We start from the raw sequence: 25562 nt of genomic DNA, 5'->3' as shown, positions 1-25562 counted from the left end.
TACATGAACCTTAAAACATCAATACTTTAAAGTTAAGTATTTCGGCTGTGCTTCAATGCACTAAAACATTAGTGTAAGCGATTTGTTCCTTAACTAAATTAACACTTAAGTGTGTGTTTACATGAGTATTGTGACACCGTTTCATACCACAGCGGCCTTATAAAGGTATTGCAACTACAATAATGAACAGACACAACGTGTGCTTCAACTGGATATAATGAAGTTGTTCAGCTTGCGTAAAGTTGACGTGGTCAATTATGTTAAGTTAATATATTACTGGTGCGTTTTAGATCGAATGTGTTTACATTTATCAATATAAAGCATTCAAGAACAAACTTCAATACATGCCAACATATTTTAAATTGTCTCTTTTAAGAAGCATAATTCAATGATATGTTTCGACAGGAGGTTTCTAGTGCAACATTTTCTTCGATATGCATTGACTCTTTACCTGTGGTGGGTTCGATCCCCACTGTCGGAGCGTCGTCTCCCCACAACAGACACCAAGCACTGGTTATACCCAGGAGGCGGACCTGTCGTGGGTTCGATCCCCATTGTGGGAGCGTCATCTCCCCACAACAGACACCAAGCACTAGTTATACCCAAGAGGCGGACACAATAGCGGTTCAGTAAGCCTCAGGCGTTTGGTGCAATTGCGATTTATTAAATACGTTTTAATCAATCATCTTATTAAACCTCGCTTCAAAGGCGTAATGAATCACAACACACAATTAATTTGTGATAAAAAGCTACTAAGGTGAATACAGTAGTGTTATACATGTATATGAGTCGCGAACTGTGAATACCGGGCTTAATGCACGTACGTAAAGTGTCGTTCCAGATTGGCCTGTGCAGTACGCACAGACTAAAAAGGGACGACATTTTCCTTTTATGTATTTTGTTCGTTTAATGGAAGTCTAAAAGAAAAGCAAGTTGAGGCGAAATGTGTCGTGCCTGATTAGCCTGTGCGGACTCAACAGGCTAATCTGGGACGATACTTTACGTTGATGCATTAAGCCCGTATTTCCCAGAGCTAGGCTCATATGTTATCGATACAAAATCCGACCTATAATTACAGGTGTCAGGTGACAGAAAATGTATTATTAGATTAGATTAGATGCTCTACAAGCATGCACATGCTACAATGACGTCGTATTATATGCGTTTGTAGCTTGCTCGCAAACACACACGTAAAATCCGCATTTTAAATAAACAACCTGCATTTTTAAATATACTTTTATGATATATCAAATATGATACTTGATAAAAATATTTCAATAAGCACTATTTATTAGAAAACAATTAAATTTTTTTAAATGACATCACATTTCCCATTATATCATATTTCATTTTATATAACAATGCCAGTGTGTTGAAATATGCGACAGATACTATGCGATAAAAGCGCTCATGCTTTCTTATTTCACGCCTTTAAAAACGTCACTGACAGATTGGTGTAATTGTATTGTATATAACAGTGCACATTTATTGAAATATGCGACCAGTCTTTCTCAATAAACGCATTATGAATTAAAGCAAACACATGCCTTTCTCGGTTGCACTAATTGCGACTGACGTTAGCATGGTCCAGTTTGCGAGGCTGACGTAAATATTTATTGAGCGGAACGAGATTTGCCTATGTTAGTGTATATTTAAGGAGTTAAAATGTACAATCACTAAAATATTAATTTGCCGACTGTTCAATTGCACCAATAAAACCATTTTATGTTTTGTGCAAAACATAGCTTCACGCAAAAACATGAAGCATAAGCACTTTAACCACACATCAATCAGATTAACTAATCTCGATTAGAAGTCCGTGGGACGCCAGTGGAAAGTATTCAGAATTTATCTACGTCCCTCGTATATATAAATGTATAAACCGCGATCTCGGAAAACCGGGCTAAATACATGTGCTTAAAGTGTCGTCTCAGATTAGCCTGTGCAGTTCGCTGATTCCGCCTTTAAATGGAACATTCCATGAAAGCGTCAAGGTTCGTCCCTGATTAGCCTGTAAGACTGCATTGGATAATCTGTGAGGACACATTATGCACATGCATAATTTACGGTTTTCCGTGAGCGCAGCGGATATGTTTTAACAAGCTTACTCATGCTAGTTGGTAATCGCATATTATAGTTTACCTCATTTCATTTGGTTTTATTTCACAGTATAGAATCAATGTGAAAACGTGAGGAAACACGAGTCTATTTAAGTTAAAAACGTATCGCTTTACCTCACTTAATTATTAAATGTTACTATTCATTACCAGGGTATACGATTATTTTAATCGCGTAGTTACACAGACACTACCCTAGCAGCAAATGAGTAGATACGTATAACATATTACACAAAATAAAAACGGCAGCTAAGCAAACACAACTTTACTAAAGAATAACTGAACTTCACCGTCCCGCCCCTCTCTTTCTTAGATTGTCTTCATGGCAACGGAAAGACTAATGAGCAAGACAGCTTATCAGAGATCCTCTGGAAGTTTTGTTTGGTTTTAGTTTGAACATATCGTTTGCCATTATCATAACGAGGGTCTAAGTAGTTACTCACAACTTATATAACTGACACATATAAACCCATCATTGATTGACAAGAGGGGACTGAAGCTGAGATAGCACCCTGTCTGAATGCAATCTATATCTGTCGCGCTATAGGAAAACGGGGCTTAATGCATGTGCGTAAAGTGTCGTCCCTGTTTAGCCTTTGCATTGCGCACAGGCTGATCATGGACGAGACGTTCCATCTTAACTGAATTTTCAGCTAGGAAGAGATGTCTTTCAAACGAAAAGTTCCATTAGAACGAAAAGTATCGTCTCTTATTGATCTGTGCGAACTGCACATGCATTTAGTCCCGTTGTTCAAGATCGATACTTAAATATGTTTTTATTGTATTACGTATCATGCAAAATACGAGAACAAAGATCACCGTTCGGCAATGTACCATCGGACACCGATAAGTCTTTGCGTCGCAAATAAATTTTAGAATTTGTGGGGGCGCAAATGATTATATATGTGCACATATTTTACGACAACCTATAATTAACAAAATATGTGCACATAATTTGAGATGCTCTTAATGTGGTAGGGGATTAATGGTAAGACATAACAATCGTGTGTTTTTTTGTTCTTATTATAATTTACCATTAATAATACAATTTTATTTAACATTTTAGGAACGTTTAACGGGTAATAAAAAAGCTAATTAAATTTGAGTAATGCCACAACCGTGAACAAAAAACATGTTATCGATCCACCATGACTTCGTATTAGAAAAAAGCACACATCATGTTTTTTGTTTTTACATATGGCATATTTGTTACTTAAAGACAGTTTTGACAGAATCTTGAACAATAATAACAACAATTTTGCAATATTTATAAAACAGTATAGAGACAATACATACAATAAACAGTAGCTGATTTGAAATTAAGGACACATCTAACCAAGATTAATATCTGTGTCCATCTTTCACAGTCAGATGTGGGCCTGTTGAAGGACACATCTAACCAAGATTAATATCTGTGTCCAACTTTCACAGTCAGATGTGGGCCTGTTGTAACCAATATTAATATCTGTGTCCAACTTTCACAGTCAGATGTGGGCCTGTTGATTACAATTATAGTGTGTTGCCTACCAAAATGCTGAACATAGATATATGATTACAATACCAAACAGATATTAAGTTTTAACGTCAAATAAGATACATTTCTGCAGCAAAAGAATACAAGAATTGGTTGTCTGCCAAATATTGTCTTGAGTACATATACCAAAAATAACATTACACTTGAGATATATTGATATGTTATGCACCTATAAATATACATAAATTATTTTTTGAAGAACAATTATGACTTTTTTTCCTAAATAGGAAATCTATTGAGCAAAAATGGCAACATACAGGACATTGTCATCTGATAATATAATAAATAAGCATACCGTACTTAAATGTATTTTTAGCACAGTATTAGGCAAATTATACAATTAGTTAACATAATCATTCCATAATAGTCGTGGACAATTAAAGGTGATTCTCTCCTCAAATTGTAGAAGGTGCATTATTTGTTAATATAGAATACATTGATATTATGTTCAATTCAACTCAGTTCATTTGTTTTTGTTATATTGATACATGGTAAACAACACATTACTAAATGCTTGCTATATACTTACTATAATTACTATTTATATATTAAATAAACAACTTGATTATGTTAAATCGCATCATATCCACATTGTCAGAGACCTTTCTTTATCGTTTTTAATCACTTAAAAGACTCAAAACACGCCGAGCGTGCCAGTTAGCGGCATTGTTTGTACCGCACTGAAGCAACGATTGCTGATAGTAATGTAACGCCACATTAACGTTCCCTTCCATTTCATAGCAGTGCCCAAACAAATTCGGTGAAGTATCAACGTGATACATGTTTATCATGTTTCTTTTATCAAGCATGTAAGACTTAAAGACTCCCAATGCATGTAGCTGTTTGTCACGTTCACCGAGTCCTCCATACGTGAGATACTGCAGATAGTATAGAAACGGACGAGCGTCCACCTCAGCACTGTCCATCCATAGTTTTTCAGCGAAAGTTCTCTGTGTCACTTCCTCTTCAGTGATATTGCGATTCATTTCAAACAATAATATGAAAGGAGTGCAGTACGATTCTTGCCTTAAAAAACTGACACATAATTCGAATGGCAGTTGGCTGATTCCCTCTTCTTTGTTACCAGATAACATATCAGCAAACACCTTCAGATCCCTGTCTCTCTGGTATTCTCTAAACCAACACACAGCCATGACCTTGCTGTGATACCTCCTCTCTACATCCTCCAGCACTCGAACTGCCGCTTGATGATGACCACTACAGTATAGCATAGAAGCAAACTTTAAGCGACTAGAATCTACATCCGAATTTAAGGAAGATTGGACACGCCTTATATTTTCGCTGTCAAGAACGTTTTGTAGTCGCAAATAGTAAGATGATTGAACTGAAATTTGTAACGCATAAAAGTGTTTAATAAATTCAACAGCAGCAGTTTTTAACATGGCATTCGTTGAGTTTTCAAAACAATTGCGTATTACATATTTTAATTTATGCTCGAAGGTTGTATGAGAACTGCTCAGTTCATGTTTTAAGACTGTGAACACATGAATCAATATTTGCAAGCACTCACACTTCAGCAGTAATCGAATGCTGTTACTTAAGCATACACCTCTTAGTTCTCATGCCTGTACAATGGGCCGCATACTACAGGATTGTAACCGACAACTTATATTATCTATACCAATACAAAAAACATCTTGTAAGTTATTCCTTATCAACGAGTCTATATACACTAAAAGGCGTTTCTGCAGCAACTTTGAGAGTTTCCCATCGAACAAGTTCACACCTTCTATGATATAATGCGAAAGCCTTCCTAATCTCAGCCATCGCCTTAATACGTGTAAACAGAGCAAAAGTACAAACATAAGGTTGTGTTTGCACCACAGAAAAGGATGTGTTCTTTCTATGGTGAAAAACATTATAGTTTTACAATGAAAGCTTGTAATAACATCCCCCACAATGTTAGCAAATAATGATTTTTTGATTAGTTTTAAAACAATGTAACATTTTATTTGAGTCATATTGAAGCTAAATATCAACATTCGTTCTATCAGGTTTGGAGACAGTCGCCATTCATCCCGCTTGTTATCACTGTCTGGATGTCCTGCTGGCACCAGGAAACACGGAGCTATCCGTGCAGCCTCGAGAAGCTGAACAGGTGGCCAGTGTTTACCTCTACATCTGTCTATCCAGTGCTGTATTTCAGGAAGAGGTTTGCGTACATGACATGCACCTACAATATCCCAGTTAGGCAGCCATCTCACAGAAGGCCCATTTTTAGTTGCCTCCTCTCGATCTCTACCATACCATTTTTCAATCTTTCAGCGCTGAACAGTATTTGCCCAGAATCTTTCCTTACGTACGTGTCATGGGTCAGACTGGTCACTGGTTCCGGTGTGTAGACTTTGATGACTTGTAGCAAGTACTGTTGAGGTGGAGTGGTGCTGTCGTGGAGCATCAGAAGGTTCAGAACCCCAGACTTCCAGTCTTCCCAGACTGTCATGATATTGATTATGTTACTACTTACTAGCAAATCAATATCAGACTGGAGACCGGGAGTTGTGGTCCCTTCCGACTGGCTCCCGAAATGAAAACACTCACGGTTGTTTCCTCGTAGTTGAAATGCTATTTTCTCAAAGTGCTCCCTCCGCAAGTAAGTTCTCCTCCGCTCCAATACAGTTGCCTTCCCAGCTCCACTGTCGTCAAGTGCGTCAAACATCCGAATAGACAATTCTGTGAAATGCTCTGGAATCTAAATATGCATTAATGATATTACTTTCAAATAGTTTTGATCATTTGTACGTATATATTGAGCATAGTTTTGCAATATTTTCGATACACATTGCGTATATCAGTTGTTTAATTTATATTAATTAATTACATGTTTCTGTTGATAACTCTTTACTTGTACATCTTATTTTATCGTTTGTATCAAACATGCAGCAGATGAAATATATCAAAACCAAATGTATTGATAGTACTTAATATAAAATAGTTTTAAGTATGTAAGTATATTAAATCGACAAACATGTATACGAGAACTGATAAATCCATACGCGCGCTGATAGATATAAATCAGATATCAGACAAATGTGCCAAATGATTTTAAAATCTGACGATGAACGACATAGTTATGGCTCGGACAAGCTCATTTATGGCCATTTTTGACCTTTGAACTCAAAGTGTGACCTTGACCTTGGAGATATCGACGTAATTATTTCGCGCGACACACCGTCTAATGATGGTGAACAAATGTGCCAAATGATTTTAAAATCTGACAATGAACGACATAGTTATGGCCCGGACAAGCTTGTTCCGCCCGCCCGCCAGCCCGCCAGCCAGCCAGCCAGCCCGCCCGCATTCGCCAATCTTATAACCAGTTTTTTCCTTCGGAAAACCTGGTTAAAAACCTGGTTAAAAAGGGCACATAATTCTGTCAAAATGCCAGTCAGAGTTACATTACTTTGCCTGCACAGTCCCCTGATGATAGTTAGTAAGTGTACCAAGTTTGAATGCAATAGCATTGATACTTTCTGAAAAAAGTGGACCTAAACGCAAAACTTAAACAAAATTTTCAATTTTCTAAGTATAAAAAGGGCACATAATTCAGTCAAAATGCACGCCAGAGTTATCTAACTTTGCCTGATACTTTCTGAGAAAAGTGGACCTAAACGCAAAACTTAACCGGACGCCGACGCAGACGCCGACGCCAAGGTGATGCCAATAGCTCTTAATTTTTTTTCAAAAAATAGATGAGCTAAAAAGGGGGGTCATACGTTATGCAAGAAAGAACTCTACGCGAATCAGCGGTCACTGTTTTACGGCCATCTATTTACCGGATTCGTACCAGTTGAGAAGGGTTTCCCGCCATCTGTCAAAGTCTCATGTAGTCTCCAACCTTCAAGCAAAAGAGTGAATTTCTGTTAAACATCAATGTTTTCCCTACCACATGCACAAAGAAACATTCTAAAATAAAGCCATGGCAATTGCCCCTACAGAGAATTGTGTCTTCTTATAAATGATGTTCATGTTTTTAGAGAGTATAGCATTGCACTCCAAAATATTTTAGTATATTGTAACCTAAAGGAGAAATTCATTCTGATTAAAATGTGTTTTTCTTACATATTATTATCTTCATATGCATATTGCAGCGAAATATTAAGCTTGGCTGGATTATCTGTCCATTTGGCCATTTTATATCATATTTTCACACGCGGGTGTTTTCGGTCTGAAGAAGGCAATTTTAAGCCTGTTAAAGCTTAAATGACCCTTTAAGATTTAAAGTTGTTGTGTTCAATATATGCAATAAAATACCAAAACAAACCAAATGGACAGGCACGTGAGGCTTATGCGGGGTGGGGAAAGAATGAATTTGTTAGATATTTTCACTCAAAGCAATTTTGATAATGCCTTTTTTGTTCTTTTTTTTTAATCACCCCAAAAATGTCAATTTTAGAGCAAAAATAAATCCAATTTCATCACAGACAATAAGCAAATTGGTGAAAATGAGCGATCAAAGATACGTTGAAGTGTAGAAATCAATAAGCTTCCAATAACTTGTTGTTTCGCACCAATAAAAGCGTGAAATCTTGAAAGCGCCTTGTTGCTAGGAGCCAATTTGTTTACCAGCTGCCAATGATATATTCTACCATATAATGTCATGGGTGCCTTTAAACCGCAGAAGATGGTCAATATTCACTGCCATCTCTCATTAAGAGGTTAGAGAGAATACAAAATTTCATATTTTGGGCACAAAATTAGTACTTTTGACTATTTTTATGGTGTCAATCTGGTCAAAATGGGGCTTTATAACCGAGCCAAAGACAAAAATGCTCATTTTGGGGGTTAAGAATGGAAGGAAAGGTTAAAATGAACAAGACACACACATGTAGGAAAGCCTTATAAGTTTAGAAATGAGGTTTCATGTTGTAACAGGGGCAGAAAGGCAGCTCAGATCAATGCAAGCTTCCTGAAAGGGGTTTCTGGTACTTCTTCTGAGGACACAGCTTCCCGCAGAATTCTCAACACAACAAATATCATTGATTCATGTCACCTTTGTATGCAAAGACAAGCGAATAAGGTCAATACTTCCCTTAAATCACTGAATGAGAGAAGCATGTACCAAATAAAAAAAAACTGGTTGCTGAAATGCCAAATTTTGGCAAAAAGATCCCTCTAAGGTAAATGATGAAGGGGACACTTGCTACAACAATCCTATGTTTAAGTCGGACGCCACATCCTTTCAAGCCGGGACCATGACTGTAAGCTTATTGTGAGAAAACAATACCAAACACAAGCTTATTGTAGGGTTACAAGTAGCATATCAACTCAAATGTACTGCATACATGCTTAGGAACAAGGATAAACCTGCTAAGTGCCAACTTCTGCTGCCAACAAAGCAAAAGCTTTACGTGTCAGGACGCGGAGCTATCAATACAAACTGCACGGGGAATTGCTCGACGGAAAGGATTTGAATGACCACAAACCTTATTATGACAGTATTTCACACCTTAAGCATCATAACTATGCTTATTTGCTTGTGTACATGATAATAATTTAGTATTATTACCTGTTTTGCCATCAACAACCCTTCTCCAGTTGCCCTCGGCTAAGTCCCAGACATTTCTCTACCTGAAAAGGTCAAAATACCCAATAGAAATAGGTATAAAATGAAAAAAGAAAATGCATTTATGTATTTTATGTGTATTTTTATGAATAATAGCAAGTGATAAAGCTTGTTATGTTCATGATTGAACTAAATATGAAAGCTGGCTCAGTTAAGCGTCTGCTGCACTGTCCAAACTGTAAAAATGCCCGCCATGCCATGTCGGTGACATTGGGCTCTGTTTGAATGTACATGCTTTACGCACAAGCTATTGTTGCGTTACTGGATCATGGAAAGCCGGTCGAAAAGCAATTTGGCCCTTATCTGGCTATATAAGGGTGGGGGTCAACTTGAAAAACAACTATTCCAGGTCAAATAATCTAAATTCATGCATTTAATGCACTTATATTCTTCTCTTCTGCTAAGAAATGACCAAAAATCAGCTTTCCCAGTCATATTTTGTACTTGCAGATGCTATTTCATTTTTACCTAGAGTTAGTTTAGGTCACAATATACTTAAAGATTTCCTACACAAATTCAATGTGAAAGCAATAACTTTAACAAAAATTAAAGTCAAACTTTTGCGCATAGACATCTCCATCACCATACCTTTTCTTAAAGAGCATTCAAAACCGCAATGATTTAAACAATACACAAGCAAATTCGTAGAATTGATATCCCCCGCAACATATGCTTTGTTTGAGGATGGGTGCAAATCGGACGGATGAACAAACTGACAGATTTTTTCAAGTTACAAAGGGCCATAACTCTGGTTTTAACAGATGGTGTACAATACCATTTGGCGTGAATCATCCTCTTATGCATATATATACTCATACGAAGTTTCAATGAAATGTGCCATTGGACTTCCAAGATATGGCTCTGGACACAAAAGTGACGGACGGACGGAAAGCCGGTCGGACAGCCGGACAATGCCAAAACAGTATCCCTCCGCCTCTGGCGGGGGATATATACTCGTACCTAGTTTATTTGAAATCCGCAAAAGCACTTCCAAGATATGGCTTCGGACACAAAAGTGCCTATAGTAAAAAGCATTTTTTCAAAATACAAAGGGCCATAACTCTGTTTTTAACAGATGGTGTACAATGCCATTTGGCGTGCATCATCCTTTTATGCATATATATACTCATACCAAGTTTCAATGAAATCCGCCAAACACTTCCAAGATATGGCTCCGGACACAAAAGTGCCTATAGTAAAAAGCATTTTTAAAGAAACAAAGGGCCATAACTCTGTTTTTAACAGATGGTGTACAATGCAATTTGGCATGCATCATCCTCTTATGCATATATATACTCATACGAAGTTTCAATGAAATCCGCCAAAGCACTTCCAAGGTATGGCTCCGGACACAAAAGTGCCGGCCGGCCGGACGGACGGACGGACGGACAGCCGGACGGACAACGCCAAAACAATATCCCTCCGCCTCTGGCGGGGGATAATATACGCATATCAAGTTTCAATGAAATCCGCCAAAGCACTTCCTAGATATGGCTTCGGACACAAAAGTGCCTATAGTAAAAAGCATTTTTTCAAGATACAAAGGGCCATAACTCTGTTTTAAACAGATGGTGTACAATGCCATTTGGCGTGCATCATTCTCTTATACATATATATACTCATACCTAGTTTCAATGAAATCCGCCAAAGCACTTCCAAGATATGGCTCCGGACACAAAAGTGCCTATAGTAAAAAGCATTTTTGCAAGATACAAAGGGCCATAACTCTGTTTTTAACAGATGGTGTACAATGCCATTTGGCGTGCATCATCCTCTTATGCATATATATACTCATACAAAGTTTCAATGAAATCCGCCAAAGCACTTCCAAGATATGGCTCCGGACACAAAAGTGCCGGACGGACGGATGGACGGACCGACCCACGAATGATACATTGTGTGTCTAATAATTTGTGGGACTATCAAAATCGTATTGTGGGTCTTTTCATTTTTGTTTCTAACGAATGATACATTGTGTGTTTTTCAGACTTCTGTGTCTATTTCACTTTGTGTCTTTTCATCCAAATAAATTGTGGGATCATATTATGTCAAATAAAGAGTTACAACTCCACTGAAAAACTATGTATTTAACACAAACACCAACAAATGACACATATGTTAGATATGTTCAATAAAAACATATTGTATCAAATAACTGTCCCGAATGCATACTTTTATAAATGTAAACTACCGGTTATACAATCAAGTATTTGCAATCTATGCTAGTGCTCTAAAGAAACAATAAAACACTTATTCTTTGAATGTAGAAAAGTTCAACCATTGTAATCACTTTCCCCAAAACTTAAGCAAAAGGAATATTGACATAAGTTTCCTTTATCATGTCAAAAATAGTATAAATGAAATGATCCGCATTGTGCATCAAATTGCGCTTAACCACAACCAACTGGATTCACACATTAAAAATGGCAACATTTCATAATGTAATTTCTTCTTTTTCTCACTTTAGCCATACAAAACCACATAAAGCATCGCACACCAAGACCATGGTTACCCACCAATTCAACATACATTCAGGTACATTACACAACATGACTTAAAACTACACATTTTTTATTTTTCAGAGGTGTATGTAAAGACATATAGTGGATATTTTGCCTGCAAGATAAAATGGTCAAAAGTAATGTGCATCATTGGTCTATTCAAAACAATGTTGCAAACCAGTAAATGACAAAATGCAGGCATACTGGACAAACTTTAATAGCATAAGATTAACAAAATGGTTGTGGGATGTCACTTATATGAACCAAACATCAATTATTGTGGGTCATCAAAGAAAGATATAATTAAAATGTTACTGAAAAATATGACCTTATTCTTAAACTAAAATATCCGTCTCTGTAGGAAGAGTGTAAAGATTAGTAAATATCAGATTTAACTATGTCCGCAAATATCCGCAAATGGATTTCACTGCAGCAGAACTTAGTTCAAAGGTCAAAAATTAACATTATACACCTTGTCCGGTCTGTATCTCCCTTATGCGTTGATTTGTTCGGAAACTATACATATTTAATGTATTTTATTCCGTTCGCTTAAAGATATTTAAGATACTGCATAATTGAACGTCAGCTGATAAATACATTGTACGCGCCGATTTAAACAAACGTTAAACAACATTCTATCTCAGATAAGTGGCTACACTGTTGAAGCGGAAGCGGTGTTCGTGATCAATATCTTAGCCATCATATTGTGTTAGTACTGTTGCTGACCCCGTCGCGGTTAGTTCATTGTTTACAATATCTAGTATCAAAGCATCAACGAATGCTCCCATGTTAGAACGCTACTCCGTATAATACACTTTTTAGAATGCTAATTTGACGTAAAAATTTATTTACACCGCTTTGCTTTGTTTACCTTGATATCGTTATTTCGGATGGCTTTTCTGAACGAAATGTAAATGAATTTTTGTAAAATGTTCGTACCGGTATGATGAAAATCGTATCGCAATACAATATGCGGATTGCGTATTGCGATATATACCGATATACCGGTATATAGTTGCAGCACTAATATCTACCATGTACATTGAATTTGCGATTAAATAAAGAACATTCCTGACTTACCGACACACACATGAATGGTCATAATTATGGAAGCTTTTGCATTGTATATGATATAAAATATGCTTTATTTCAGCATAATTGTTATATCCAGGCCTTTATTTTTAGATCTAATATTAGAAACAAGTGGGTCAAACGTCCAAGGTTACTTTACTGCCCCAATTATTTGGCCGGATTTTAATTGAACAGAAGACAACGGATCATTCAGCCGGATTTAATTTGACAGCAAGATACATGTAACCGATCAAACCCGTAAAACTGAAATTACACAATACAAAAAACTTACAAAATGCATGACAAAATAATCCGTAAAATAACAGCGTTACACAACTGATAGAAATGTAATCTTAGGCCTTTAGCATTATACAAGTATTGCATAGATGTAAATGATTTTACTGTCCATCCGTATGAGCATTTAGAATTCAAAACAATAAAAGGCAGTACTGAACGTTTAAGGAATGATGGATTTAGTTGAGTTATTCAAATAATTACGACCAAATAACAGCATATCACATCAATGTTGCAATAACTACATTTAACTTACACAACGGTGAGACCAATTAGATTTGACTAGATGTCGAGGTATGCATGGCGTTGTATATGTCTGTAAAATGAAACAAAACATTGGTAAATAAACAAGGAACTGGATCTATTATGTATTACACATATGATGAGTTACATAAGATTCAAGCGGAGATTTAACATTGAACAAATGATAATCCGAAACACACAAATGGAACGAATCGTACGAGTACGAACGAACAAAAACTCTTATCAGCAAAATAGTAAGAAAATCGCCGAACAGTCTAATAAAAATAGTTTGTATAATAATCAAATACATAAAAATGTATCAAAATATGCTCTTTCTATTTGTTTACTTGGACAATGAAGCTTGCAAAGGGGTATTTTAATTTAAGAAAAACGTGACCAAGGCTGCACACCACACTTTTAGCCACCAATGCGCATTGGCAAGGGAGAAATTTCAAAATAAAGAGAACAATGCTCAAGTAAGCACCATTTTGAGTGTCTAAATAATAATGAATGTCAGGTTTGAGTTGAGGTGATTTTTCATGGATGTTTGTAAGTTACCAAAACATAGGTATTGTAACTATAGCTGCATACAGGAAGTAGAATTAATGCAATTCGAAAACAGGTGTAATGCTGGCTCCGGTCAGTGTTTCTGTTGAAAATTTGAAAGGGCGTACGGACATTGAACTATTACAAAAAATCTAATCCTTTGACCCCCAATTTTCTCCATTGCTGTTTAGTACTTGGTAAGTTACCAATGTAAAAACATGGTCTCCAGGCACCTTGCTTCCGCAGGAAAGTGGCAGTTTGTTGTTGAAACTGGCTTAAAAAGGCTCGGAAACACGCATTATTTTGTTGTTTTTATTTGAAATAATCAATACTAAAGCATTTTGCCCCAACTCATTTGATTTGAATGTTACTGATTTTTCAGATGGCACACCCTCAACCATTCTGGAAATGTGCTTGGTTTATTTTCAGATATGCGAGGTGACCAGGTTTCGGACAGTGGTTAACTCCTGCTTGTGTATGAGATTGGCCGAGACTAAAAAAACTGTATATTGCCACCTTAAGGTAAAACATCAAATTATGAAAATGATCAAACACCCATGAAATATGCTTTTGCTTAATTATTTATCCCTAAGGTTTTGTTTCTAAACAGAGTGTTTGCCCCATAACACCATTGTATGACCAATACTGATTGTAAATCAAGGGAGGTAATTCGGAATCATGTTTACCGATATCTGCAATTCTCGAACAGCTCTGTATAAAAGTATGTGTTAAATTTGTAGCCGGGTTGGAAAATTTACTACTCTGTGGTGAAGAATAACTTTATTTTCATATACTGTCAAAAATACAGCAAACAATATAAGAATACAATCAAAATAATGAGTCAAAATGGCTGTTCTGCAGCATTTAGTACTGTTTAGGCCTATTGCACATTACAATCTTGTTAACATTGTTCCCTGGCACATAAACATCTTGTTAACATTGTTCCCGGCAAATGCAAAGGCCTTTAATAACACATTTAGTATGTAATGCCATATGAATGGTCCTGGCTTGAAGTGGACGGCTCACACGAGTACAGGGACTCGAGATTGTTTGTATTCTTGCGACTTCTTTCGCCTGGAATGATACTGGCATTTTTGGTCGACTCGATTCAAATTCATGTACATTTGTGAGTTTTTCTTCACATTAATGCCAACAGCCCTTGCTAGTATCAATGTAGCCCGTCCTCGACCCAGTGTTCGCGAATGTGTTGCTGAGTGGCATAGTCCTGAGAAGTTTCGCGTCCAGCATGTAAACTTTGGAGCGTAATTGAAAATTGTCGAGTGCATGCTTTCGCATTGATTTGTGCTGTAGAGTTCTTTAACTGATCTTAAAGTTTCTGTGTTGAACGTGTTCATTATGGCATCTTTAAGAGTAGTTTGATCGTCTTTTGACAGGGTCAGGTGTTGTCCGTAGGGTAGATGTTTAACACTGTACTTTCCGTAGTGCACAAGATGATGTTGGCAGACAGTCGATTGCTTAGAGCATGCAACATGTGAGTCCGCGAAACAGGGAACTATGTTTTCAAGAGCTTTTGTGCTACGCTCAATGAACTCGGTCTCATTACTTCTTATGGATCTAAGGTTTGTCAGCTCCATGCGGGCACGGGTACGAATTCCACTTGCAAGTGATTTCAAGAACATTGTCTTGTTTTGCCCAGCCTTAAGTTTTGAATTTAAGTTGATATTCCTGATTTTTTCCTCCAAAGTTCTGAGTTTGTGAATAACACAATGGTAATGTTTCATGTTTGTTTTATTCTCTGTATTGTAGTCTCTCGGAGCTTTCGCCACTTGACTGCTTGCGTCTGTCGTCACAGATCGAATATTCAAAACGTGTCGCTTCAGGACACTGTTCAGGTTAGTGTGTAGGGAACTTCGTTCGGTTGACGATATCGATTGGTCTGTAGCCAGTGTTTTTGAGCAATTATCATGTGTGCAGACTTTTTTCTTGCAAAATTTGCTGGAAATTGATGCTGCCAGGACAAATTTCTTTGACGTATTGTGCTCGATAAGAGGAGCAAAACTCTGCTTTGCTTTTTTCGCATCACCTTGCGGTCTGCATGAAAACGATGTGTCAAACTGAACATCAGCAGAGTTGTCTTTTCCTGAAAGTGTTAGAATGCGACTGACATAATGCTGGTTATTACACATTTCGTCTTCGTTGACTATTGTTGCCTTGTCAGACATCAAGTTCATTTTCTTTTGCATAAGTGAGTCACTTGGAGGCTTGATGTTCAAGCATGACAACACCAGTGACACATCAGCCATCCCCATTTTGGATTTCATCACTGGTAGCAAAATCATTTCATTTAGGACACCAGCACCTGGTCCCCTAGGTTTCTTTATTGTATTTGATAGCTCCATAGGTGTTGACTTATAATGGCAGCCCCTGCATTCCGCACAAATAGAAATAGCCAGTCCACGTCGGTGCACAACACTCACGGAAACCAGTGAATTCTTGCAGTTTTGCTGATGTACCTGTTGTATAATGTTTCTTAAGCACTGCATATTGACAATGACATTCTCATCAACACTAGTGCAGTCTGGAAAGTCTGTTATGTCAGCTTTTGGCCGTAGCTTGAAATGGCAAGGTAGTCCCTGAAGAAGAAGCGTGAAGTACGTCAACAGCCTCTTCAGCAGAAAGACGCTCCGTTGCAGGTACTGATGGAACAGCGATATCTTCAGTGGGACTAGGTAAATTTTGGCCTGTTTGTCGGAATGTGTTTCCTGGTCGAAACCAAAATGCCTTGCGTGCTTTATTTAATCTATAACTGCGCCTTGAATTACTTTTGGCCATTGTGCGCTATTCAACTGATGTTATTTATATGTAAATAAGAAGTTATTGTGAAGAAGTGACTCTGGTAAATGCCTCACTTTATTGTATGCCTTTTTACAATGATCTGAGCTTACGAGAAGTTTTAATTTTCTGTTTCCAAGATATTTGGGCTGATATTCATGTCAGATGTCATTTTTTAGGCAGTTGTTAGTGTTATCGCAGGGGTATTTGCTCAATATGTCAGCCCCAGTTATTTATGCTATGAATGGGTTACCTCCCTTGCATGTGTTTGTTTAAGGGTTTAGTACACTGGGGCCTTTAATGTTGTGTTTTTACAGCAGATTAAAGGTCCAAATGCCTAACTTGCCTTTCAAGTTTATGCTAAGCATGCAATTAATTTATATTTTTATTATTTTAAGCAAAAACATGTGCATTTATTGGGAGAGATGTAAAAAATTAGCAACATAAAGTATTTATTGGCCCAAAACTGTGTTCTTTTGTGTTGCTTTAAAATGGGCTGTCATGTATTGTTACTCTTCTTATTGTTTTAATATAATCTAATTGTTAAATTAATACATACACAATCTACATAGTTTCGAAATTCGGCATAAACAAATAACCAAGGGAAACTTACAGCGTATTTTGTAATATTGGCAATGGCCCAGTTTGTAACATGACAATTGCCCAGTTTGTTACATATGTTATATTGAAATGTGATGTGGTGACCAGTCTAAATAATGGTCCCAGATTTATGTACATTGGAGACTCATCCAAATAAAGGAAAATATTTGTTTAATACGTTATATCGCTTAAATTAACCGTAAGCTTAAATATAACCAAGAGAAGATTTTATATTGCTATGTCTAAACACCAAACATCCAAAGAACAAACACGAAATTAGCCCGAATGTACAGCCACATACACAAACCTTATTATCCAACTACATACCTGGCCTTTTTTCCCTAGTTTAGAGATTCAGCATTGACACGATTTCAACCGCAGCACATGAACAAGAGTACAACGTCAATTGGTACACTACTTCCGGTGTATCTTTAAGGCGAATATATTCCGTGTTGGCAACTTAGCGCTGCTGGTTTAACCAAAACATAAACGGGTTTTTCCAAAAATAGAACTGTAGGTATATCCAGCGCTATAAATATCATAGCAAATTTACCACCAGCTTCACTTTCGGTTTTGAACTTTCGGGTATATATAAAGCTATATCCAACCACTTAAAATACTGTACGATCACTTCCTTTCACATGACCTTTTTATATTTATAATATAACATGGTTAAGACTAGCGTTATAATATGTAAGTAGGTCGATATAAAATCCCTGTCGTTATAAACAACCATGTAATGATAGCCGAGCCACTTGGTAAAATCCCATCATCAGACGTGCATTGTCGAAATAAACCCCATGTGGAATATATCTCACTTTATTTCGACAATGCTGAAATGAATTTGTCACGCGCGGCGGAGGATGGTCATATTACTCGGAAACAACTATAAAGTAATCATTTTTAGTAAAATCGAATCAGATTCAACAAAACAAACAATTTGATACCAAGATGTAATATATTTTAAACGCCAAGGCTCGAAGTTCAGATTGTCTAAGCCTCGCAAAATAAACTTTGCCGCTGTTATTTGTTGAGTAAAGGTCATTTATTTTTGTATTATGAACCTAAACTTATAAACTATTTTCAAAATATAGAACAACAATATACAACTATTCATAGTATACAACTTAAACATAAACAGATGTTTTCTTCATATACCGATTAAGTTTCGTGTTCAAATCTTGCACGGTTTCTTAGATGTAGCCCTGAACAGTTACATCATACAAACACAGAGGACGAATCTTATTTATTCTTTTAGCACAGCGCTTCTCATTCAAATTCATACACTTTTTTAGTGTAATTTTGATATCTTACATAGTGTCTGTCTTAGTGTTTGAGATATAGCCGGGGAACGATTGTGACAGACGGACGGTCTGACAGACATCGCCAATGCTATATCTCGCCGATTTTGGCGGGCCATGCACATTGCAAGTGTTTTTCTTGTAGATATTCATGTACGATATTGCACATTATTTGTACTTACGCATACAGGCAATGGATGGTGTACATTTAGTTACGCATACAGGCAATGGATGTTGTATATTTAGAGTGTAAAGTTTGACCAATAAAACACGCTGAAATAAAACGAGTAATCAGCAACAATAAAATAAATAATAGCATAAATTACAGGCGAAATACTATTATACTGCGCATTTTTGTGAATTGTGTGCGCAATTAGAAAAAAAGATCGATACAAATTAATTTGATCACGACACGTTTTCTGTTTTGATTACATGACTGCAGTTAATAACGTGTACACAGTTTAATGGAAAGCATCTACTTCATGCAGTATTTATCGTTGTTGAATGGCTGTTAAATTTGCAACTGGCAATTGACTTGTTGTAATAAGTTTATACTTTAATAGTTAGATTGATAATTTTGGTATGTATTGCCACTATGCTCTTCCAATTTATCCTACATCTAAATGATTATAAACGACACATGACGACCTACTGAACAACTTTAGGTTTATTCATCACCTGCCTTAAAACAGCACTGAATGATTATAAACGACACATTACGACCTACTGAACAACTTTAGGTTTATTCATCACCTGCCTTAAAACAGCAGCTAACTGATTATAGACGACACATTACGACCTACTTAACAACTTTAGGTTTATTCATCACCTGCCTTTAAACAGCAGCTAAATGATTAAAAACGACACATGACGACCTACTGAACAACTTTAGGTTTATTCATCACCTGCCTTAAAACAGCACCTGCAAAAACATCTATATATGGGCCACTAATTTTGCCTTTTCACTCCTCGTTCAATTGTTCTTAAATTTGGATTTAAACATGAATTGAATATTTGTATTTCAAATTAAATGGACCGTTTATAATATAAGACATAAGTTAGCAATCAAAAACCATTCGCCAAACTTCACACGCTCTCCTTCTATAGAGAAAAATCCTGACTCTAACGAGGGTTTTAACTATAGTCTCTCGCCTGGTAACTAGACACTCTGAAGCTTGCGTCATTCAGGTCTAACATTGTCGCGAAATTTACTTTGTATAAGGAAAAGGAACTCGTTCGTAAACAGTGGAAAACTCTGAATGGCACACCATACTTTGTGAACGAGCAATTTCCTAAGGACATTGTCGACAAACGGAGGCAGCTCTTGCCTAAAATGAAAGAGGCCCGGCGCGATGGCAAGACATCCTGGATATCGTACGACACCCTCTATATCAACGGCAAACCTGTGCGAGACTAGGAATTCACCGGGGATGACCTGAAGATACTAGCATGGAACGTTAATGGTTTAACTCGAAATAAACGAGACAATACTGACTTTGTAAATATTTTATCAAACCACGACATTATTTTTCTTTACGAAACATGGGCTTATAGTGACTGTAATATTGAACTTTCCGGCTATACCGTGCATAATTTATATAGAAAATTCCAGCATCGGAGATCAAGACGAGCCAGTGGTGGAGTTGCTCTGTATTATAGAGACGCACTTTCCAATGGTATTTCAATTATTAAAAATAGACATGATACTCTAATATGGATTAAATTAGACAAAGTGTTTTTCAATTTAGACAATGATATCTATATATGCGGTGTTTATCTGTGGGGCGATGATTCACCAGCATACAATACAGTTAATATAGACTTGTTTGAATGCCTGAATATGACATTACATACTATGAAAGTAAAGGTTCTGTCTATCTGATAGGCGGCTTTAACAGTAGAATAGGTGATAAAAAAGATTTTGTTGTATTTGATAGTGTAAACCATTGTTTTGATGAATTTGATTATGTTCCCGATTATAATATGGAAAGGGCTTCAATGGATAAAAAATGTAACACTTTTGGAACAAAACTGCTTGATCTTTGTAGGTCAAACAATTTGCGAGTAGCTAACGGTAGATTAGGTAATGATTTTAATATTGGATCGTTTACTTATGTCGCCCAGCACGGAGCTTCTGTCATTGATTACCTACTCATAAAAGACACGAACTTCTCAAGTATACGTGACTTTACAATACATTCTGTAAATGAATGGAGCGATCATACCCCAATTAGTTTCTCTCTTCTTTGTAATAATATTACACCTGTAGTGAATGAAAGCTCCCATGTTAGATATAATTGGAATAGTGATTATGTAAATACATTTCGAACCAGTCTGATCGCCAAATTGCCCGATTTTAATAGGATTACAGGGAATATTGATAGCACTAGTCGGTCGTCTATAAATGATGCACTGAATAGTTTTACCTTTATAATCCGGGGAGTAGCGGATCCGTTATTTTCTAAAACAGTATATCACAAAAATGACAATACGTCATTCTCCGACACATCTCATGTAAAAGATGCAGACTGGTTCGACAATGAATGTAAAAATTTAAGAACAATATATTTAGATTCACGGTATGCTTATAATACATGTAAAACGAAAGTTAGTAGAGAATATTTTTGTAAATGAAAAAAGAATACAAATTATTAGTACGAAAAAAGAAGAATTCTTACTTTAAAAAGAAATGCTCTGAAATGGAAAAACTTAGGTTTTGTAAACCGAAACAATTTTGGAGTTATTTTAAAAAGAATAAGAAATCTGTTGGAAATGATGTTTCTGTAGATGACTTTTGTAAATACTTCTCATCATTATGTTACGATGTATTTGTATGTAATAATGCAGAAGCAAATGTGTTTTGCCAAGAAAATAATTTTGATAATGATGATTGCCCCTTTGATGAGTTAAATATTCCTATTACTGCTGATGAAGTTTTATGTGCTGTTAAATCCCTCAAAAAAAGGCAAAGCTGTAGGGCCAGACTTCCTTTTAAATGAGTATTTTACTGAAAGTATAAACATATTGTGTGCTCACCTGTGTGATTTATTTAATGCCATATTAGAGTCTGGTTTCTTTCCCGACAAATGGATAGAAGGAGTTATCGTTCCTGTACATAAGAAAGGCGATACAAAAAATGCACAGAATTACAGGGGAATAACACTAGTTAGTTGTTTTTCTAAACTTTTTACAACTATTTCAAATAAAAGAATTGAAACGTTTTGTGAAAATAATAATGTTATATCTGATGCCCAATTCGGTTTTAGAAAAGGGAAATCAACTGTTGATGCGATATTTATTCTCCACTCAGTAATACAACACTATATAAATAATAACAAGCGTCTGTATGTTGGTTTTATTGATTTAAAATCTTGTTTTGATAGTATTAACAGAAATTGCCTTTGGCTTAAATTATACAAATGTGGTATTCAAGGTAAATTATTACGTATTGTTAAGGATATGTATGAAAAGGTTAAGTCTTGCGTTCGCAGTTGTAATACGTACTCAGACTTTTTTAGCTACGCTGTTGGACTACGTCAAGGGGAGGTAATTTTGCCTCTGCTTTTTTCTTTATTCGTGGAAGACCTAGAACTACATTTACAAAGTAATTTAGATTCAGGTTTATATTTTGAGGATATGTTGTTAATATTATTGTTATTTGCTGATGATATGGCAATTTTGTGTAAAACACCAGAAGACTTACAAAATAGCTTAGATAGTTTATATGATTATTGTAACTGTTGGGGTCTTGAGGTAAACACCCAAAAAACCAAGGTTATGTTTTTTAGAAAAAGAGGCAGAGTACTTCCAAATGAGAAGTGGAGTTACCATGGGAACTTGTTAGAAACTGTAGATAACTTCAACTATCTCGGTACAATTTTTAATTTCACTGGCAATTTCGCTATGAATCAAGAGCATTTAATTGGTAAATCATTAAAAGCATTGAAATTACTTATGTATAATTGTAGAAAATATGATATTAAACCCAAATTACAATGCCAGCTCTTCGATTCCTTTATAGGTTCAATATTGAATTATTCTGCCGAGGTATGGGGCGCAACTAAATCTAAAGAAATAGAGCGTATACACCTCACATTTTGTAAAAGTGTTTTAAAGGTCAGAATGAGTACTTGTAACGCTGGTGTATATGGTGACTTAGGAAGGTACCCGTTATATATTACTCGATATATTAGGATAATAAAGTATTGGTGTAAATTGTTAAATACTGATAATATTATTATGAAAACGATTTATCGACAAAGTATATCTGATTGTTCAAAAGGTTATAATAATTGGGTATCAAATGTTAAACAATTGTTAGAAACATATGGCTTTGCTGATTGCTTTATAAATGGTGCTAATCTTGATTGTAAAACATTTCCACATATATTTAAACAAAGATTGATTGATACTTATAAACAAGACTGGCATAGTTCTGTCGAAAATAGTAGTGTATTAGATTTGTTACAAAATTGTAAAGATTCTCTGTCATATGAACTTTATCTAAATGTATTGCCAAGTAGTTTAAGGTTCTTTGTCACTAGAATAAGATTATCTGCACATTCCTTAAGAGTTCAAACTGGTAGATTCGGTAGGAATAGAATACCAAGAAATGAGCGATACTGTCAATGTTGTAACTCCGTCGATATTGAAGACGAGTACCATTTCACTCTTATTTGTCCTTGTTTTAGCAATATACGTAAGAAATATATTAAGAAACATTATTATGTACGACCATCAATGTTCAAATTTATTGAGCTATTGAAAACTGAAAACAAATCTGTATTGATTAAACTTGCAAAATATATTAAAGAAAGCTTGGAAATTAGAAACGAAATTACAAATGTAAACGAAAACTGATCATCCTTTTTACATGCTGTGTTATGTTATATTGAAATGTCCATTAATTCGTGTTTATATATTATACTGATATACGTGATGTTATAAATTATCATATAATAATATGTGTATATGATGATGTACTATGTACAAATCAAATAAAATATCTGTTCTGTTCTGTTCTGTTCTGTTCTATGACGCTAATGTTGGCACGCGTCCGTATTTATTTTAAACGAGTGTGTGCGTGTGTTTAACGATGTATTATTATAGTGCAATGTTAATAACATTGTTATAATATACTACTCGATACCGACGAGACTGCATTTCCGATTTCTTTAAATCGTGGAATGTACTGAAATTACGCGATGTTTTTTTGTAAAACAATATACGTATTAAAAGTAAACTGCTGTTTTACTTTTCGAAAGGAATCGATCTTAAATTGTAATGGTAATTTCTTTGATGAATAAGTAGTTTCTGTGTTAGTTGATCAAATGATGTCTATCCACAAAGAACTGCCTAATAAAACCCAGTCTTTTAAAGAGGAACAGGTGGATGGCGATGAACAAATGTATCTTTTATGCCGTTTGCAGAATTTCAATTATTCATGGGAGCAAACAAAACTTGACGAAAATGGACATACTTATTTCACAAAATTGACATCGTCTCACATTCCTCTAAGCATGATGAAATCCCTACCTGAAATGTTGCGAACTAAAAAAAATGTATTTTAAAAAAGCTGCAATTACTGGCTTTCTTTATTTTCGTAGACACACACTATAACCTTACGCGCAGACACGGAAATCTCAGAGGACTCTGGCATTCATCGAAATAAATATGATCGAGCGAAGTTCAAAATAACAAACGTTTTCACTTGCAAAATAAATAGACAATTCAACACTCTTAAGTTTTGAACACGACTTCAAATATTTCATGAATAGTATGTTTGGTGTGTATGATTCTTTTTTTGAGACAACGGGCTTTAATGCGAAAGCCAAAAGTGTGGTCCCTGATTAGCCTGTGCACTCTGCAGGCTGATCTGGTACGACACTTAACGAACATGTATTAAGCCCGGGTTTCCCACAGCGAGGCTCATTTGTTTTACAAAATCATCATCTTTAAATGTCGTAATATATATATATATATATATATATATATATATATATATATATATATATATATATATATATATATATATATATATATATATATATATATATATATATATATATATATATATATATATATATATATACGTAAATTGCAGGGAACTACACACATGGGAATAATGAAACTTTACAATATATAAAATACACATTTTAAAGGTCTTTACAAGACATAAAAGACGACAATGTATTTTGTATATAAAATTTGGATTTAAAATAGAAAATTAATTTTAGTAAAATAATTTTTCATCGGCTCTTACTGTGTGCTTTTACTACACTTGTGTTAAATAATATAATGCTATTTTCTACAGAGACTAATTTGGATTAAATCGAAATCTTTCACTTTATGGTTATAGTTACAGGAAGGTTAAACAAACTGAAACTGATTAAAATGTTGAGCCTCGCTCTGCGGAAACGGGGCTTAATGTATGTGCTTTAAGTGTCGTACCTGATTAGCTTGTACATTCGACACAGGTTCATAAGCGACGACATTTTCCACCAAAACAGGCTTGTCGCTAAAAGACTTGCTTCAAACAAACATTACCATAATAAATACCACAATCTAATCGAGACGACCCTTACCGCATATGAATTAAGCCTGGTTTTCAACAGAGAGATGCTCAAATGGACACGTTTCAATGCAGCATTTATTTTAGAATATCCACATAATACGCGTCAGTTTCGGCTAGTGTGCAAATATGTATTACTGTATTAATGGATAAGTCAAATAATATATTCTGCGTATACAACGTATATGATTTTTTTATAATATGGAACCATGTAATAATAATTAGAAAACAATCCGTTATACCGTCCCTAAATAAACTAACAGCTTTGTGCACAATAGCTAAAACGTATTAAGTGAATAGCAACAAAAGTATGTGTTATTTCGCTTGAACAGACCTACGAACAGACTTAAATAAACGAAAAGTGTATCTTGAATATAAATGTTATTGATGTACGGCGAGTGACT

At 35.6% G+C, this 25562-nt stretch overlaps 1 protein-coding gene across 1 annotated transcript in view; it reads right to left on the bottom strand.

Moving 5' to 3' along the window:
• LOC127849915 (uncharacterized) overlaps positions 1 to 17992 on the bottom strand; it is a 756865-nt gene extending 738873 nt beyond the window's left edge. Inside the window, exons 1-4 of the mRNA XM_052382664.1 lie at positions 17614 to 17992; positions 13361 to 13420; positions 9182 to 9243; positions 7460 to 7510 (exon numbers count right to left, since the gene is read on the bottom strand). The gene's annotated coding sequence lies outside the window, so the exon portion shown is untranslated. The remainder of the gene's footprint in view (positions 1 to 7459; positions 7511 to 9181; positions 9244 to 13360; positions 13421 to 17613) is intronic.
• Positions 17993 to 25562: the final 7570 nt, after the last annotated feature.

Source organism: Dreissena polymorpha, chromosome 11 (genome assembly GCF_020536995.1).
Source record: "Dreissena polymorpha isolate Duluth1 chromosome 11, UMN_Dpol_1.0, whole genome shotgun sequence".
Taxonomy (NCBI): domain Eukaryota; kingdom Metazoa; phylum Mollusca; class Bivalvia; order Myida; family Dreissenidae; genus Dreissena; species Dreissena polymorpha.
This window is presented reverse-complemented; position numbering and strand designations above follow the sequence as displayed.